Below are 18288 nucleotides of genomic sequence, written 5' to 3' on the forward strand. Positions count from 1 at the left end.
GTGGGCTTTTGAAATTCATGTAAATTACATTTACATTTGTAAAGTCAGGTTTGTAGCATTGGAAAATCTCTCATGGGGTGCTCTGGGTAGCTGGCTGTTAAGAAATAAAAAAGAGAGAAAGAGCTCTTATTCATTTTCTTTTATGTGTTGTACAAATTCCATCTCTATGTGGGTAAAATACAAGCCCTGGCAAGTACAGTGTTTGAATTCACTTTTGATCACTTTTGGACCAACACACACATACATTTAAGTTCTCCAAAGCAAATTCCTGAAAGGACTTTCTCACTAAACTAATCCTATTTCTCCTTCAAAAATGCCTGTCCCTTCCCCTTCTTTTTTTCCCTCTTTCAGCTCCCGAATTCTGTAGGTGTTCTCGAGGAAGCAGGAAGGGTGAGTAGGCAGCAGTGAGACAGCTGCTTACTCTTCCTCAAATGCCTTTCCTGGGGCTCAAAAGTACATTTGGGAAGGGAAAGAAAGTATCTACTTCATTGGCAGTTTGTCACTGAGACGCAGGGAAAGCTTCCTTGTGATCTTTCTCGAAGGTCTGAATTTAGAAGTAATTTAAGAAGGTGCAGGTTTGAATCTCAGGTCTGCTATTTACTAGTTGGGTGACCCAGAGCAGATTATCCTAACTCTTAGTGAGAGATTACATAGAAGAGAGATGCAGTACTACCTCCTAAGGATCATCAAAGGATTCTGAACGATGTCACACTGACTGGCACATACTTAGTACACAGTAGATGTTAGCTATTCTTTTTTTTCTTATTTACTGTACTACCAGGCCCTGATTTGTGGCAAAATGTGTAAGAATTATGGACTATTTGGAAGCCAGCCCCAGCTAACTGAGTGAGAAAGGAGGGGGATATAGTGTTTGATATATGACCTATTCTTTGCTTTCCGGTGGGCTAGTTAACCTCAGACCTGAAGAACTACATACCAACCATAGGACTGGGTTTTGACTACAGTCATATTGGCCACAATTTGATTCAACAATGAACCAACAGTAGGACCCTGTTGTAGGTTAAAGAAATTAGGAGGAAGTAGGAGAATTCTTGACTTGAGATGGGCAAAATGTTGATATTTTGTGCTCAAAGGCAGTGGTGGATAATAGGAAGCCATACACTTTGGAACTAGAGAGAGCTGGGTTCAAATTCCAACTCTAAGAGTTACCGGTTGTATAAATTTGGGGAAAATATTTTTTTTCTTTCTTTCCTTTTTTTCCCCTGTAATATGTGGGTAAGCATACTTACTTTGCAGTATTGAAAAGATTTAATAAATAGTTCATTTTAAAGTACTCATTAATATTATGCTTGGCATATAGTATTTTCTCAAAAAAAAAGTTAGTGCTCTTTTTCTTTCCTGTTCTCTCCTCTTTAATGATGAATAATATGATTTGACACTCACTCTAAATTTAGCTCACACCCTATCCCAAAGAGTGTTCTCTCTGCTGGCTCATGATCTGATTTGGTCATTTCCTGAGAAGCCCTCTCTCCTTGCTGGCTGTGCCTACTCAAGCTTGACACAGTGCATCTTAACTAAGTGTTAGAGGAAGGCAAATTTTTGTCTTAGATGAACTTCTAATTGATGACATCTAATTCTACCCAGAATTGCATTGACTGGGGAAGGCTCCTCATCTATACTGATGTAGGTGAGATTTATGTATGTATTCCCAGTGACAGCCACCTTGGATTATTTTTTTTTTTTGAAAGTAGGTGAAACATAAATCATGAATCAATAAAATACTCTTTGACAGTGAGCCAATTTCTGCATCTGACTAAGGGAATTAATTTATGTCTCCATAGCTGTGACTGAAAGAAGTCAGATTATAGTTTCAAAAAAATAGTAAGCTTTGTTTGTCAATTCTTTTCCCTCTCAGTTGAAAACTCAGTCTCAGTCTGATGATTTTATATTACAATCCACAGTCTTGATGCCTGCTTTTAAAATAAAGTTTTATTGGCACACAGCCTCACTCATTCATTGATATACTGTCCATAGCTGCTTTCAGGCTGCAAGGCAGAAGTCCAGTAGTTGTACAGAAGATAACCTGTGTTTGGCGCCCAAAGTTGAAAGTACTTACTATCTGGCCTTTTACAAGAAAAGTTTGCGGACACCTATTGTAAAGAATTTGAAAGATATTTATGTGTTGACCTAGGCTTGGGCTCTCTTTAGATGGAGCTTGGGGCATAGGACAAATGGTTTCTAGAATAGCACACTGTAGGTCTGTAACAAAGATCAGTTGAATTAAATATCTACAAAGCATTAGTGTTAAAAAATGTTATTAGCAATTCTTAGCATAATGTGACATACATTTTTACTCTTCTCTTGTTTAGCTGGTTTGCACTGAACACAGAAGAGTGATCTACATTGTTAAAGGAAGCTTTGGTATCATTGAAGATGGACAATCTCATGAATCTAGTTGGGGTGAAGGAAGGGTGAAAACATCATAACTAGAGATGGCTGAGCTCCACCCAAGTGTCTGGTAAATTCCCATGATGTCAGGCCACTGTGAAGCATCACTCACGAATGGAACACCATTTTTCCTTTCTCCTGCTAGTAAAACTTCAACATGAAGCCTTTCCTCTATCCAAACATCTCATTTTCCTCAGGATTAGCGTGACTTTGCCCAGCTCTTTTCACAATGTTGTGGCAAAGGAATGGAAAAACTATTCAAGTTGAAAAATTATACCAACTAGTATAATTTAGTTAGGTCAGTACACTTAAAATGTCATGCTTTTGTAGCTTCATTGAACGACTTTATTTATCCAGAAAGTGTGACAACCTCTGGTCTAATGGGGCTTTCGTGGCTAACTCTATCCAGCCAGGGCTGTATGTGTGACTCTTTGTGTGCAGCTGAACTCTAGACCCTCTCCAAAGCCTGGGAGTGTGGGAACTACTACCTGGGCAGAGCTGAGCCTAGACCACCCACTCATTTCACACAGCCCATTAAACGGTTATCATATGATGCTATGTTACTCCTCCTGTTGACCTTGCCCTGGATGGCTGTGTGTCGAATTACTAATTATCCCTACAGCTTTGCTACGTAAATGCCATTTAATTTCCACCTCCACTTTTGGAAGCCGCAGTGCTCAGACAGGACCACAGCAATAACCCCTAGAGCTCGCTGTTTCTTGCAATGCAGTGGGGTGTCATCTACCACCTCTGTAACCATTACCACCAAGAAATGCTTTCTTAAGTACACAACAATAGAGAATGACAAAAGAAAAAAAGAAAAGAAAAGAAAGAAAAGGAAAGGAAAGAAAAGAAAAAGAAACCCTCTCCCCCACCCCTTTCACTCTTCACTGTGTAAGTTGCACTGCTCTGGACCATTCTCATGCTTCAGTTTCATGCCTGGTCGACATTGGACACTTGCCTGTGCTGTATGGAAATAACAAGCCACCATCTGGGGGTCTCATCATCTTACTCGGAGGCAGGAGTGTCTCTAAGGATTATGCTTTGCCTACTTGGCACGGAAATCCTGCTTTAGCTTCAGTGATTAGCAAATGTAGGGAATGATTTCCCTCAGTCTAGACCCCAAAGACTAGCCCAGACAGACATAGGAATTCCCATGAAAACCCTCCAGGCTGCGGGCCATAATTTACTTTCTGTTGCTGTAATACTCTTACTAGGATATTGCTAGTAAGATTTTGCAAATGTTTTCTTTAAAAATGACCCATAAATTTGGCGTGACAAAGTGCTCAAAACACCGTCATACTTGAAGAAGACAACTCTGGAGCAGGGTAGATCAGACAGGAGTGGGCACTGGGGGTGGGTTGGAAGGACAGTTGGGAGACTGATAATCATTATTTTGATTTAAGTGTAGGATTCTTTCTATGTTAAAATTATTTGTAGTCATCAGAAAATAATACACTCTATGGATTTCTCACAAATGGGTGAATTCAAAGGGCTCTGATTTAAGAATCAGAACGCAGGCTTAATTGACTCTTTCATCTATCAACATTAAAATCAAGGCAAGGGTCTTAACCACAGCAGTGTTTGTTGTTTTATTGTGTGTTTAAATAGGACTTTTTTGTGTGTGAATTTCTTAACTGGCTTTCAAATAGCTGACATGTATTTACCCAAACCAGGAAATAAGCAAAAAGATGTTTGTTTTTATTAATATGAGGGGCAGTATTACTTCATTCATTTCTTCTTTAAACATTTATTTGGCATCTATCTGCCACATACCAAGCACTATGCTAGATGCTGGGAATACAACAGTGAGAAAAAATAGACTCAGTTCCTACCTCATGAGGTTATTAGAGTACCCCTGAAGATGTAATAAATTAGAATAGATGCAAATTCAACATTTAGCAAATAACAAACATAATAATTTTACAGATGATTATTTAGTGACATCATTCCCTCTACTTTTTAAAAAAAAATTTTTAATTGAATGATAGTCAGTTTACAATGTGTCAATTTCTGGTATACAGCATAATGTTTCAGTCATACATATGCATATACATGTTTGTTTTCATGTTCTTTTTCAATACAGGTTACTATTAGATATTAACTATAGTTCCCTGTGCTATACAGAAGAAAATTGTTTATCTATTTTATTTGTAGTAGTTAGTATTTGCAAATCTTGAACTCCTAATTTATCCCTTTCCACCCCTCTTCTCCCTGTAACCACAAGTTTGTTTACTAGGTCTGTGAGTCTGTTTCTGTTTTGTAGATAAGTTCATTTGTGTCTTCTTTTTTTTTTAATTAGATTCCACATATGAGTGATATCATATGGTATTTCTCTTTCTCTTTCTGGCTTTCTTCACTTAGAATGATAATCTTCAGGTCCATCCTGCAAATGACATTATTTTATTCCTTTTTATGGCTGAGTAGTATTTCACTGAATAAATACACCACAACTTCTTTATCCAGTCATCTGTGATGGACATTTAGGTAGCTTCCATGTCTTGGCTATTGTACATAGTGCTTTTATGAACATTGGGGTGCATGTATCTTTTTGAATGAGAGTTCCCTCGAAATATATGCCCAGGAGCAGGACGGCTGGATCATAGGGTAAATCTATTTTTAGTTTTTTGCATTTCCTCTACCTTAAGACTACAATTTTTTCTACCTTATTACAATTCAAGATCTTTTTTCCCCTGCCAACGTCTTCTTGAATTAAGAAAATAACTCCACTTTTTGGAGAAAATGGAAATCTTTGAAATATTTTTCTGTTTGGAAATATATTTCCCATCATTTGTTTTTATCTCAAAACTCTTCTATTATGATTTAAGTCATTCTTTCTTCCAACCTACTTTTCTGGCCTTATCTTTCACTATACCCCACTTCCTCCTCAGTGCTCTAGTCAAAACCAGCAGCTTCTGTGTGACTAAGATGCCCCACGCTTTCCATCTCCCTGTCTCTGCTCACCATGTCTTTGCCCCAGAAGCCCTTCCTCCAACATCTCCACCTACCTAATCCTACTCAGTTCCAAGCGCCAGCTTCTAGGCCAGCTCTTTCATGAAGATGTGTCTCCTGAAGAGACAGTTAAGTTTACTGTTCTCTGGACAACTAGAGCACCTTTTAATTCTTTTTGGATTTGTAGCAATAATGCATGGCTACTTGTGTATACTTGTGTATATTTCTCTTCTTTTTCTATTGTAATGTCGGCTTACAGAAAGCAGGATTAATACCTTTTATTACATTGCTTATAAAAACTTTTTATTTATTTAGATACTATGAAATTATAATTATATGTAATATAATTATAATATTATTTATAATTATAATAATATATACTAATTATAATATGATACATAATTATAATAATATAAGTACAATTATATATTATATTTTTATTTTTAATAAATAAGTTTTATTACATCAATAATCCATGAAGGCATAGCACAAATATTTCTTGTGTCAAAGTTCTAGGAGGACTTTCCATGTGTCAGGTGCTGTGCAAGGCTCTGGGGATATAGACACCCTCACTTCCCATCCTTGTGATGAGCATTAAACACATGGATTCTGTAAGTATGGTATTTGTGAGATAAAAAATTAATGCCCAAAGTATGGCCCAATCCTTGACCTTTTATGTTGGAGTGGAAGCTCCAGGGGCCATGCAGAACAATTGTTTTAGTTTAAATGCTCTGACAATGCTTATTTTCAGTGGCATCATATTCTTTACCTTGCATCATGAGAAATTTAGTTAGGTCAACACAGGATCACCAAGACAGAAGAACTGGGCAACTCTTCAAACTAGCAGCTGCATTTGTAATCAGGCCCAGACACTATTTGTAATAGCGTCTCCTATTTCCCAGGCTGCCTGACTGCCTTCTTCAGAGGATCAAATTGGGAAAGTATATGCTCCTTTGGTGTTAGACTTGCCCTTGGTGTTAGACTTGCCCTTAGTGTTAGACACAGCTTCACCCATAACTAGAGGGGACGCTTTGGTGGGGTGCGAACTGCAACTATAAAATAAGAATAGTGATACCCTCCTCAGTGAAGCTGAGTAAAATGTAAATCCTAGAATACTGTCCATAAACTGTGGTCTGGTCTGTAGGCCAAATCTGGCTTGCTGTTCATAAAGTTTTATTAGAACACAGGGACACCCATTTATTATGTATTATCTATGTGTCTGCATAACATCAGCAGAGCTGAATAGTCACTGTCAAGACAGTAGGGCCCATAAAACCAAAAATATTTACTATCTGGTCTTTTGTAGACAACGTCCTTTTGTAGACAACATTTGCGGATCCCTGGACCAGAACATGACACTGTACCTGGAAGATACTCAAGAAATATTGTCATAATTATTCTCTTTTTCACCAGACCTAATCTGGGTGAGAGTGGAAAAGAAAGAATGGAGAAGAGTTGTCAGGAGAGGGAGGAACTAGGTGGCTAATTGTCTCTTTCCATTTAATGGAAACTCAAATTGGAGTTGAACTTGTGTCTGGGACTGAAACCTAATAAAGACCTGAAGAGGTAAAAAATTTTTTTTCCTTATTGGAAACTGTCATTGGTCCAAAAACTTCTTCTTTCCTCTTGGAAAGCACTATGTGTCACAGTTGAAGTTAATAGTTCATTATTGATAAAGGCTGTCATTGGCAGAGACCATGAAAATTTTCCACCAGAGCACAGAACTGCCATTCCAGGCAGTTTTGCTTGTGTTGGTATTGATTTCAATTAAAACAAGTAATCTGAGTCCCTGGGCTTCCTGTTGGCTGCATTCATTGCCCAGTGATGCAAATGGGAAGCCTGTTTCAAACCTACAATATCTGGTTACTCACAACAAGGCCCAGGCAGCTGGGGTATAAACAAAACCCAAGCACCAATCAATGTAGAAGGAAATGATCTTCATTTGCCCTACAAATGATGTCATCCATCTTGGGCCTGACAGTTTTCTAACAATTATTGACTGTGAGGCCAGGCAAATCTTATAAATTCATCTTATTCCTTATCAGGGCAGGCAGTCAAGCGTATTCCAAAATATTTGATTTGGTTCAATTCCTTGTGTACATATCCTTTCTCTCTCTCTCTCTCTCTCTCTCTCTCTCTCTCTCTCTCTCTTCTTCCTCTTCCATTATGTCAACCTTTGTGGGAGGAGTTTGTGTGTTTGCACGAAGCTTACATGATGGTATTCTGTATCTGAATGTTTATTCTGTGGGTGAACACTTGAATGGCTTTTGTCTTCTACCTGTTAGCTTATAATAGCCTAATCCAGTAATCAGACTCCTTCATTTCACATAATGATTCCACAATTTGTGTCAGAATGGTTCTTGGTAATAGCAAAACAGACCATGGTTTCCAAAGTTACATGGCACATGATGCCAAATGTATAGAACATGTTGTAATTTGTGATTTTGTAAATTCACATATCTGAATCATTGCTTTTCAGGCTTGTGTACTGGGTCAAGTCACCTAGCTGGAAAGTGAGCCTAAGTTACTGTGGAACAGATTGACTTGTTTTTTCTTCCCCAACCTGCTTTCCTTGGGATACATGGCTAGACTGTATTTCCCAGCCTCCCTTGCAGTTAGATGCAGCCTTGTGTCTTTGTGGTCAAGGAATGAGGTAGAAGTGGTATACACCTTTTTCAGGCTTAGGCCATAAAACCATCCCAAATGCAATCCTCTAACCTCTTTACCCGTCTCTTAGCGGAATAGAGAGGACTCTGAGGACTTAGAGGAGGGAGACATGGAAGGAGCCTGGGTTCCTGAATGTGAATGTGTAGCAGACCTCCCACCACCACCAACCCAGACTGCACTGTGATGAGATCCTTTGTCCCATCCTGGCCACCAACCCACATTGTACACTCTGTGATGAGAACAAGAAGCAAACATCTATTAAGTCCCTGAGTTTTGAGGTTGTTCTAACAGTCTAGTCTGACTAGTGCACTGATGGCCATTCTTCTCTGTTACATTGCTAATTTTTATTCATCATCTTCACACATGCAATAACTTTCACAACATTATACTTTGCTGTATTTTATGGAATAGATGATATGCTATAAAGGTGTTTGGAAATGTGAAGATGTGCGGGCGTATTCACTGAAAGTATAAAGGAGCTTCTGTCGTTTTCCTCCACAACATTTCTGTGTTGGAGGTAACTTCTTCAATGTTCAAGTAACAATAAAGGCTTGGTGTCTTAGTTTCATTTCGTAAGCAGAACTGTTTTTGGTTTTTTGGTTTTTTTTTTTTTTTTTTGGTAGAAAGCCTTATTTTTCGTGGGTGTGTCCATTACTTTATATTAATTGAACCAACTGTATATGAAATGTCAAACTTAATTATTGGGCAGGAGATGGCAAATTGTATTTTGTTTTTGTTGGAATGAGTATTTTTTTGTATTTGAGAGGGAAGTGAGTATGGTATTAAGGAGGAAAGGGGGAGGGAGTTATTCTACTGATGGGGAATCTGAAAAGGCTTTAGTGGTACTGCGTGATTTCCCTCTGCCATGGGCTGGCATGATCCAGGTGAGGCTGCACCTTTAGCCTTGATCACAGACTGAGAAGGTTGCAGAACACAACCTCAGACCTAGGATGGACACAAACATGAGCCTGAAGCAAACAGTTATTGTCGAACCTATGAAGATGTTGGGCACATTTGTTTCTGCTGTTTAGCCCAAGCTGACTGATGTTTGGGAGCTCAAGGAGTTTCACTAACTTATCTAAGACCACAGGCTAATAAGTTGTGGAGCCAAGATTTGAATTCAGGAAGACTAATTTCAGAAACTGCATATAGCCCCTCTTGTGTAGGAGGAAGAATTTCCTGGACTTTATGTGTAGGATAGACTGGAACAGAGAGGGACTAGAGACAAGGAAAGCACTTAGGAAGACTTAATGTGAAGTTGTAAGAATCTGGAAGAGGCTGCTTATTTAGGGACTTTGATTTACATAGAGTAGCTGCCTCATAAAGAACACTCGAAAAGGTGAATGAATGAGTTTTTCTGACTGCAGGTACTGGTAAGTGCTGCTGTCACCACCACATTCTGGGTAGTCATTTTCTTTACTGTAATTCTTGGTTTTGCCCACACATCATTGCTGGCAGAGTCACTGAGTCACAGAAGCTTCCCTGAGGATGGCCCGTTCCCCGTCCCCCAGGAATGGCTCAGCCCACACCATCCAAACAGAAGGAGGGCACTCTGTCCTTTTGCTAGATCCTCAGTCTGCATTATCACCACTCTGTATTGCCTTTTCTCATCCTTTCCGTTGCAGGTGCAGCACGGTCAGCTAAAATTGAATTCACCCTTCCTTCACGCTACTTATAACATCCCAGCAGAAAGTCCCTCTGCTATTAAGTTACCTTGCACTTTCTCTCACCTTGTCTTTTGCATTTGGTGCTAAGGATGGCATAAGGGGTTATTAAAAGTAAAAAAGAGTCCCTTTTCAGTTTCACCAATGCATTTCTTTTCTGATTTGGTGTCATTTAGACCCTGGGAACATAAGCCCACATCCCAGTCTGTACTCCCTTGCTGTCTAAATCCTCACGCTAGAAAAGCAATCAGCAAACATAAAACTCACGATTGCTCTAAGTGGGTCTAAGTAAGTCCCATATGTCACTGGCAGTTGGAAAGCATAGGGGAAATGGAAGAGAACAAAGGAAGGAAAAATGGAAGGACAAAGGGAGTGGGGTGAAGAAGAAAGAGGAAAGTGCTGAGAACCCTTACTTGTACTAAGAGCATGCATTCTTATCTTCAAGATGTCTCCCTCATACCATTTTTTTCTTACAATGTGGTAGAAGATAATGCCACTTTCTGTGGACAAAATTGGTATGATACTCTTGAAAGTAATTTTTACAGGAATGAATAATTTTGTGAAATTTCTGGCACAGGATTGTATAACCAAGATTAAAAAAAAACATTTTTTTAAAGGTGGTTTATTGTGAAAAATCTATTTCTGGCAGGTATTAAGCCTCTCATAATGCAGTCATCTTTTAAATGACAATAGCTGACCTCAAAAGAATATTCAGGAGGGCTGAGTGAAGTCTATGAAAGGTGTAGCTTCATTATTAAAAACAGTGCGGTTCCATCAACGTTTATTGACAACCTATGCACTAAGCCCTAAGAATACAAAGATAAGAGAGACACAGCCCTACAGTGAACTGGGGACCCATACAGTAATTCAGGAAAGACAGACGTGGTGGTGGGAATGCCAGAGGGCTTCCTGGATGATGTGAAGGATGTAGTAAGTCTTGAGTGAGTAGACATTGGTCCCCAGAAGAAAACATTGCAATTAGAAGAAAGGAAAGGCCTCTGCGGGATTACGGATTGTCCAGAATTAATAGAGCTTAACGTGTAAGGCAGACAGTGATAGATGACGAAGGCAAAGAAGTTAAGTAGGAACCCCTTGCTACTTTTACATGGCAATTAGAGTATTTAAGGGTTATATTACTCCATGGAAAGTTCACATTCAAGAATATTTTCAGATAAAACACTCGGAGACTCACATAAGTTATCACGTGTTCAAGGGCATGTTTGATGCCATTCTAAGCATGTGGTACTTTCAATATTCTTACATATAAATGGCATGAGTCTTGTTCATTTAATATTTACAATGTGTGCAGTATTTGTATGTCAGAAAACACCAGAGATGTATCAGAGTAGTACGTATTTAAGTAGTAAGCACAGGGCGCAGAAACAATTTCCTATGAATTCAAAGGAAGGAGAAAACGTTTGTAGGTTGAGCGACATCCCTGTTGTTCTTCCTCCCTTTTCTATTCCTTTCTCCCCTTTCCTTTCTTTCTTTCCTTCTACACTTATGTACTGGTCTCTGTATGCTAAGAAGTTATTGTGGTTAACAGAAATAGATGGCTATTCAACAATTTTCCCCCAAATATAATTATAGTAGTAATAAGTGTTCTCAAGAAAGCATACTCCAAAGACAGGGCATAAAAAGGGCTGAGTGGCACCTAGAAAATCTTCCTGGAGAGTCTGTTAAACCGACACCTGAAGCACAATGAGAAGAGAGAGCAGATTCCTGAAGGAGGAGTGGGTGTGGACAGATGGTGAGAAGCAGGGGAGGACATATGAGCCTCGCTAAATGAAGTGACGAAAGACAGACAAGAAAAGTCCCAAAGGATAGCATAGGATTCGTCTGATCCAGAATGAGAGTGTCAGTTGCTACAATATTCCTTCTTCAATAAATCTCTATGAAAGCCTTTTCTGACACAATTAAAATCCATCCTTTCTTCGTATCCTACTTTTTATTTTAGTGATTGCAGTTAAGATTTACAGGGTTTCTATTTTTTTTCCTCACTTTCCTTTATCAGGTAATTAATTTAGACCCCACTCGTTGGGAACTGATTGTGACACAAGTTAGCTCAAACACATAGATCGCAGTATACTTGGAAAGAAACACAACTGCATTGCTTTCCATCTCTTCTATATTTTATCTTTTAATTCAGATATAACTCATACCAATTAGGAGGCTTCACTGAAGCTCCTGAAACAACTTTGGCCTTTTTAATATGGCAATTTCCATGGCAACTGTTTCCAATTATCAGTGCAAGTGTGGTTACAAGACTGTTTCTTACTGGACGCCTAGTTGGGGCCAAGGATTTGGACATAACCTTGTTAGTATTGCTGGCAGCTGTCCAGGCACAAAATATCTTGATGCTGGTGTTTCTCTCCTTCTATATTTAACAGATAGGCTTATTGAACTTCCCTCAGTACCCACTAGCCAGTGAGCAGGAAGCGGAATACGACAGGTCCAGGGTGAATCATGACAGCTATTCTAAGGTTGCCAGATTCTTTCCCTATTTTCCCTTGTCCAAACCCAAAACACAACTTCGTTGGGAAAAAAATCACAAAGGCAAGAAGACTGATTCAGAATTCAGAAACCTCAAGCAGGCACTCAGAGTTGATCGGGAATCCTATTAAGTTTCTCCATCACTGAGATGACGGTACCATAGCATCTCCTTTTTCCTCAAACCTCCCACGCATCCTCCTCCTACTGATGACCCAGACTCATACTTCATTGAGAAAACAGAAGTCAGTGAAAATGAATTCATTCATCTTCCCACCACGAAACCTGCCAACTTGGTGCATCTGCATCCCGATTCTCCTTCCTCCACAATGAAGGAAGTGCTCCTCCTCCACCAAGGAGGGATATGTTTCCACTTTTGCTCTAGATTCCGTTACTTCTTGTGTTATCAAAGACTTGGCTCCTCGAGTTATTCCTACTTCCCCTCAGCAGTAACATCTCACTGTTCATTTAATCACCCCCTTTATCATACAGGCATGCTGCAGTATTTCCCTAAGACTTTTTTCCCCCGCATAACCTATACATACTGTGTCAGTTCCTCCCTTATTTTTCTGTTCTCCTTTGTAACCAAATTCCAAATATATAACCCAACAAATTGCTTCTGCCTCCTGACCTTTCTTCTACTCTTCAACCCAGTCCAGTGTGTGGCTTCTTTCACTTAGCATGTTTGAAGATTCATCTACACTGTAGCACATTTTAATGCTTCATCCTCTTTGTGGCTAGATAATATTTCACTGTATGTATGTACCATAATTTATCCCTTCATCACTGATGGACATTTGGGTTATTGCTACCTTTTGGCTATTTTGAAAAGTTTCAGATCCCTTCTTGATCTACTTTCTCCTCACTTTCCAATCCAGTCCATCAGGAAATCCAGCTTATTTATGCCCAGACTCTATCTTAATCCATTTCCTTCCCACCATGCCTACTTCTGCCCTCCTATTTCAGGCCTTCAGTATTTCTATTCTATGTTACTAAATACACTATCCCAATGTGTCTGCCTGCTTCCACTCTATCATGTTCTCCATTCTTTGTCCACCCATCAGCAGGAGCAATAACATTTAAAAAAATGAAAATCATTTTAGATATTGTCTTAGTCAGTTTGAGCTGCTATACCAAAGCACCATAGATTGGGTGACTTATAAACAATAGAAATTTATTTCTCATAGTATCGGAGGACCGAAGTCCAAGTTTAGGGTGCCGAGTTTCTCGTGAGAAACTCTGTTCTGGGTCACACACTGAGATATTCTCACTGTGTACTCACCCCAGAAAGTCCCTTCTATAAGAGCACTAATCCCACTCATGAGGGCTGCTTATGACCTAATTACCTCCCAAAGGAGCCACTACCTAATACCATCACATTGAGAATTAGGATTTCCACATATGAATTTGGGGGAGACACAAATACTCAGTCCATCGTATGTATGTATGTATGTATGTATGTATGTATGTATGTATGTGTATATATATATATGCATATTACATACATAACTAACTTTTACAGCATACTTATTATGTCTTAGCTGCTGTTCTGTTTCCTATGAAATAATTCATTTAAACCTCAAAACAGTGGAGTAGATACTATTGTTATTGCTCTTGGCAGATGAGCAAACAAGGCAATTCGCTCAAGGTCTCCCAGCTAATACATGGTTGAGCCATGATTTGAGCTTCAGTAAGTCTGTCTCATTAGCCTCTCCTCTGATTGTTACACTCAATTGTCTAAATCACGTCATGTCTTCCTCCTTCTGAAAGCTGTTCAATGGTCTCCTATTCTACTAACAACATGAGTCATGACCTAAAGGCCTTGTATGAGCTGGTCCTTGACTATTTTTCCATCCTCATCTTGCCACTCTCCCCATTACTCACTCTTCTTGGTGACTTCTTCCCTCAGGCTCTTCAACACCCTGTTTCCTCCTGCCTTTGGATCTACGCACATCCTCTTCCCTCAGCTGAAAACATTCATCCCTCATTCCATCCTTCAGGTCTCAGCTTAAATGACAACTTCTGCAGGTGCTTACTTCTGCAATAAGTACCCTTCCCTGTGATTATTCTCTCTCATTTTTTTTAAATGCTCAAAGCTACTATTTCAATTTGTAATTATGTTTTTTTTCGTTTTTGCTTGTTAAAACTCTAGAATATGACCCTCTTTAGGTCAGGACTAGGTTTTTATTTATATGTTTGCCCTTGTCATAATTATTATACCCCCTGAATTTTTCACAGTCCCTGGTGCAGGTTGGATTAATGAATGAGTGACTTCAATTCTGCATACTATGGAGGGAAAAAATGAATTGAACTACCTAGATTTTTATTTTGGTCTTTGGTTAGCTTTTTACTCCTTCCCTCTGCCTTCTCACCACCCCGCTCAGTGGAGAGAAGAAAAAGAAACTGCCCTCAGTTCCAGATGTTGCTAAATAATTGTCAAGTTTATTGCTCTGGGAAGGCATTGGTTGAATTCCTCACTTGATCCCAGGGAAGATTAAGCAGAACTTGTTCAAACAAAATACAGCCTAGCAACATCTGGTCTCTTTGCGGTGTGGTTTAAAGTGCTGGCTGGTTGGTGGCTCCTTGTTTCCCCTCCATGTCTCAGCGTTTTTTTTTTTTTTTTTTTTTTTAAAGGAATAACACTTGGAATTATTAGAGCAGACACCTGGCACAATGGTCAGGCAGTACAGCATTACCTTATTATCAGCCCATCATGGAGATGAAAATAACACCATGCCACAGTGTGACAATTGTAAGGCTGCAAGAAGCAAGACAATACCCAGCCTGTGATGACAACACACATTCTGCCAACACTACAGAAAATGAGTCCGCAAATTGCCTACTCCAAGCTTTTCCACATGAGTCTGTTCCCAAATACTCGCCTCAATTCTGAGAGAATGCCTCTAGGAAGATGAAGAGGGAGAGCTCTGAGAAGCATTGTGGTATGTAGCTTTCTGCTACAGATCGATCTTAAAATTATACTGCTGCTGTCCCTTAGGATAATCAGGAAAACAGAGGGCTCAGAAGTCATGACAGCTGTCTTTCATTGACTGCTAGAGTATTTACAGGCAATCTTAACCATCTTGCAAAGTAGGAATTACTGTTTTTTCCTTCCTGTCAGATAAGGAAACTGAAGATTCAAGACATTAGCCAATTTGTTCTTTGCGATTTGTCTAGTAAGTGGAAAAGCGAGAATTCTAATCCATATCTGAATGACTATAAAGCCACAGTGATGCCTAGATGCCGCACTGCTTTCAGGATTAAAAACTATTAATTATGAATAACTTAAATACTAAATGTGTATGTTTGTAAAAGTTAAACCTCAAAAAACAGGATACACTGCATATCATTAGCAATAGTCTCTTGTGTCTTTAAAACATTTGACAGTTTGGCTGTTTTGATCACAATATTAATTGTGCGTATTTATTGAGGGCCTCCTCTGTCCCAGGTGCAGCGCTTCTTTAAAAACCTGAGAGGGATACTACGGTTATCTTCATCCTACAGAAGAGATAGCTGAGGTTGAAGAGGTCAATTAGCTCAACCAACTATAAAGCGGCAGAGGATGGAGCGTTAACTCCCACCTAAAACCATGCTCATAACCATCATGTTAACTGGCTTTCCATGCATGAACTGTGATCATGCAGCTTTCCACCTGCTCCTTGAATTGAAGCAGATGTTATCTGTAGATTTTGGCAGAGTCAACACTGATGGTTCTGACTTCTCGTTACAATACCAAGAACTAATTATACATCTTCCATAGAGCCACTGCAGTGGCACGGACAAGATGAAGGCAGTGCGATTCTGGACAATTTACCACAGTAATGGAGTATCTACTGGGCGTGATGCCTTACACAAGGAGCAGTCCATTGGCAAAGAGAAAAGATGTGCGAATGATGGACTCTATTCCTAAGCAGTTTAATGAGAACACATTTTAAGTGTGAAAGACCTGGTAAATAATTAAATAGCAAGAATTTAATTTCAAAGGAGTTGTAAGTACTGGTTCACTGTGTAAAGGTCTACTGAGTGCAAAGAAAACTACTCGAGGAGCTGGCACATGAGTTTTGATGAAGTGTCTGAAAATTCTGAGATACAGATTACTAGAGACGGAAGAAAAGTTGGAGAGGAAGCCAAGTGTAAATAAAAGCACAGATGCAGGATGTAGCAACTTGGTTGGCAAGTGATGGGCATGACTAGAACCGGAATCTGTGACAGAGCCAGCGGCCGGGAGAGCAGGTTTTGGACCAGCTGGCATGACCTCAGCGTGTTCAGACAAACTCTGTTCTTTCAATGACCCCAGGCATTGTTCAGGCCATCTTGTTTGTCACTATCTGTCTTTGTATCATTCCTCAGACTTTCTGTAGGTCTTAAGCATGAAACAATTTCCTTCTCTAGTCTCATAGAACTGACTTATACATAATCTACAGCCTTCATTGCCAGCCACTACTATCTCCCAGGTATGCCTTCCCAGGTTCAAAGGAGCCTATGCATAAAAAATTTGCTACATTTTCCCACTGATGGAAATATCACATCATATCAGTCAGACACTGTGCATCGGCACTTAAGCAATCAACAAGCTTTTACTGAATTCCTTGATGTGCAGGGTATGGGTCAAGGCCCTATTCCTAAAAATTAGGTGTTTCATAAAAAGCATGCACAATGATTCAGAAATTCCTTTTTCTTTGACATGAAAAGAGCTGAGTGAAATCTTTAGGCTTTGTTAAAAATGATAGAACTTGGAACTTTTCAGACAGACAGTGAATGTGGGTGTTAAGTGGGTTTTCAATGGTATTTGGTTCATCAAATTTATCTTGCATTATTATTTTTGTCTTTAAAAGTAGAATATTTGGAATGGGGGAACACTGCCTTTATTTTTAAGAATTTTTTCAGTTTCCTGAAAATAGAAATAATGAAGGAGAGAAAAGAACAAACGGTAAAGCTTTGGATAAGTCAAGGCATGACTACTTTCTAATGTCAAAACAGCTAAGTATATTTTCTGTTATGATGTGCAGGGGGACAATCAGCCTAGCAAGCATGTGTAACATTTTCAGATTCAAATCCAGCTGTACAAACTACTATTGTAACAAGTAGTTCACCCTTAAACTACCCCTGCCATCTCGATCACTGACTCCCATCAATTTGTGCCATGATTAAGAGCAAGCTTCTGCCTGGGTTCAAATCCCAGCTCTGCTATTCACTAAGATATCTCATAGGGTTGTTACGAGGATTGAATAAATCAATATGCATAAAAGCTGCACAATGTAAGCACTATATGTTAACTGATAGCACTCATAAAATAAAAATAAAGGAAAATGAACTTGTTAGTCAGTTCTGTGACTATAATAACACTAACATTTTCTTCGTAATACTGATACTATTTGAGATGAAAGTTACAATCTGTCAAGCATTGTGCCTATTTTACAATTTATTTAATCCTCACAAGGAAGCCTTCCATGAAGTGGTGTCATTACTGTTCCCCTGATTTTACAGTTGGGGAGTCAAGTGATTTGCCTAGGATCACACAGGTAGAACTTAGTAGAGCAGAATTTGACACTGAGGCAGTATGATTTCAGAACTTGCTTTTAGTCACTCTGCTACACTGTCTCTGCATAATTGTCCATAGTTGTGAAGCCAGTTCCTAAAATCCCATTAGTTTCTATCTTCTCTAGAAACAAATTGGAATTTTCTCCTTCCTTCTGTCTTCTCCAGATAGCCTCAGAACCCAGGACAACTAACTTCCTCTGTAAGGTAATCATATACTTCCATTGGGCTGAGATAACTTTGGTTGGTTTTTGCTGGAAATCACATTCCAAAGATACCCAATAACTTTTCTAGAGATTCAAATTCAATATGCATTGTCCTTTTATAATATTCCAGAATGTTCACATATAGTCATGTGTTAGGTCCCATTATTTCCATCTTACAGATGAAAACCCGAGGCTCAGAAAAACTAACTTTCCCAAAGTCTCACAATGATTATCAGAAAACTCTTGATTTCTGGTCTACTGTTCCTCTCATTAGAGGTGTGACTGATTTAGAATCAGGATTTTTTTTTCCCTTACCAGGCATCCTCTGGGGTGTCTGGATCACCCTCTTTCATAGCAACACA

At 39.2% G+C, this 18288-nt stretch overlaps 1 long non-coding RNA gene across 1 annotated transcript in view; it reads left to right on the top strand.

The window, feature by feature from the left end:
- Positions 1 to 18288, top strand: part of LOC116667737 — a 73109-nt gene that overhangs the window by 45373 nt on the left and 9448 nt on the right. The window contains exons 4-5 of the long non-coding RNA XR_004324760.1: positions 14817 to 15124; positions 15631 to 17927. This is a non-coding gene — a long non-coding RNA (uncharacterized LOC116667737). The remainder of the gene's footprint in view (positions 1 to 14816; positions 15125 to 15630; positions 17928 to 18288) is intronic.

The sequence above is a fragment of the Camelus ferus genome, chromosome 12 (genome assembly GCF_009834535.1).
Source record: "Camelus ferus isolate YT-003-E chromosome 12, BCGSAC_Cfer_1.0, whole genome shotgun sequence".
Taxonomy (NCBI): Eukaryota; Metazoa; Chordata; class Mammalia; order Artiodactyla; family Camelidae; genus Camelus; species Camelus ferus.